The following is a 2,344-nucleotide window of genomic DNA, read 5'->3' as shown; positions in this document are numbered from 1 at the left end:
GGGGGGGGGGGGGGGGAGGAAGATGGTGGGGGATGATTGGAAGGTTACGGGTGCGTATTCATTCATAGCGTACCTTGTCGAATGCAGCTCGCATGTGGAGAGTACCTAGGTACTAGAAGCGAACGTGAGCCTTCGGGCTGTCACCCATATGGCGATCCGTGATACATAGACCCCGTAGGTAAACTGCTCCGATTGATCTTCCACATATTCCCTTTCCCTCTCTCGATTACACGTATTCAATCTGTTCACCTTTTTTTATACACGAACCTGCGCTATTAGACCCCTGCTCGGTTTGATGCAAAATTAAAAACTGTTCAAGAACGAGCTAAAATTTTGATAATCTCGATACGCGAAAAAAAAATTAAATAAAATTACGATGTACAGAATGACTTGTTGCTATTTTTGTCGATAACTATATGTTTTGTTAATATATCTATATTAATGTGAGAGTTCTAATCTTGCTGTTCATCTTGAATTAAATAAAATTTAATAAAATCTTTTAATTTTTAATATTAAATATAATAATCCATATTGAATTATTACAAAATCACAAACTTGTAGAAGAATCATTGTTAATAAGACAAATGAAATATTCTTATATATATATATATATATATAAAATACGAGATGTCCCAGATTTACGGAGCCGGTTTATTTATCTACACGGATTTTTTGATCGATCTAGTATCAAACTTTATATAAAACAATTTCGATATCATTCTCTCCTTTTCCATCCTCCCTCCTTCCCTTTCTTTCTCTTTCTCTAATAGTTAATATCCAAACGCTATGATTACCCATGAGGCACATGTGCCTCATGAGTGTGTACACAAGAATAGTCACATGTGTTTCACGAGTAGTGAACGGGTTAAGCTATTATTCTATATAGAAAAAGAAAAGACAACTGTCTCATACCTATTCCACACAATTCTGCACATTGAGATAATACTTTCAACGAATATTTTCTCGCATTCAAAGAAGCTTTAAACGAGAAAAATCACGAATCTTCAGATTTAGTTCCGTGAATCATTGATCTTTCTTTGTTGTCAGTGACTTCCACAGGCACGCGACATGTGTTACAAGATAATGAACCAAGGTAAAGAAAGAAGAAAGCTGGAGTGGGAGATAGAAAGACGAAGTCAACAACAAAGACATCGCGCATTATCAGAGACAATACTATATTCTGTACACACGTACATACGCACCGAGTGCGCATTCTCGGCGGGATGTACTTGAAACTTTGAAGAATTTTATATATACAAACGCGATGGAGGGAATATATTTTAATCTTTGAAGAACTTTAAACCACAAAGTGCGTATCGCGGAGCGATTCATCTCCGTGTGAAAACACGGGGAGATTGTCATACCTACAATTGCTGATTCATGCGGCTGTTGTCTCTCGTAAAAAAGGGGAAAAACCGAAAGAAACAAGAGAAGAGAGAGAGAGAGAGAGAGAGAGAAAGACTGAGCTCGGAATCGAAGAAAGAAAATAGATAAAATAATAGAGCCGGAGCGAATGAAGAAGTAACGAAGAGAGAAAGAGAGAGAGAGAGAGAACCGGATGAGAATGGGCTAAAGAAGGGAAAAGAAATACGCAGAGAAATGCGTGCAATCGTTCGTATAGTCTCGGAGCCTCGATTCTCCACACGACGAAGATAAAGAAACACAGTTGCGAATCACGCTGCGGTGGCGCCTAATGGGCGGCAACAAAAAGGGACACAGAGTGGCCACCGCGGCACCGATCGGGGGGAATTTCCCTCTGCCGCATGACACCGGGTGCCGGCGAAGAGGGAGATCTCCCCCCCACTCCATGCCGCACCCTGCTTCTCCTACCAAGCTCGGTTCGCTTCGAGCGTGCTCGGTGATCTCCGCATCGCGTCTGGACCACGATGTGCCGAAGATCAGGACAGTGCTGTAGCGTTCGCGAATATCACGGAGGTGGATATGAGATAAATACAAAAAAAAATATGCTGATATATATGTACCCACATATCTATATAAAGAGAGAGAGAAAGAGAGTCTTAGAAAAAATATTATGAGTTACTCTATTAATATTAATAATTATTATACTAACATTATATTAATCAACATCACAAATCATGTGAAAATCAGGCTTGCAAATCTCTTAATAGTTATTTTTGTAATAATGTTGACGTTAATTTTAATTAATTCTTTTTTATTTACATAATTAATATAGTTCATAATTTACATATAATAGTGTTTCTATTTTTAATCTTATAAAAGAACGAAGGATAAATGTTACATTTCAATGAATTTTTGCTAATGTTTCGGAAAGTTTCACGATAACTATATTAATTATATGTATTACGTTTATATATCCTCCTCT

General features: G+C 37.8%; 1 long non-coding RNA gene across 1 annotated transcript in view; it reads right to left on the bottom strand.

The window, feature by feature from the left end:
* Positions 1 to 2,344, bottom strand: part of LOC115245441 — a 12,176-nt gene that overhangs the window by 6,192 nt on the left and 3,640 nt on the right. The gene's annotated exons all lie outside the window — the stretch shown is intronic.

Source organism: Formica exsecta, unplaced genomic scaffold (assembly GCF_003651465.1).
Source record: "Formica exsecta isolate Colony F162 unplaced genomic scaffold, ASM365146v1 scaffold98, whole genome shotgun sequence".
NCBI lineage: Eukaryota > Metazoa > Arthropoda > Insecta > Hymenoptera > Formicidae > Formica > Formica exsecta.
Note: the sequence above shows the minus strand (reverse complement) of the source record. Positions and strands in the feature narration are given on the sequence as shown.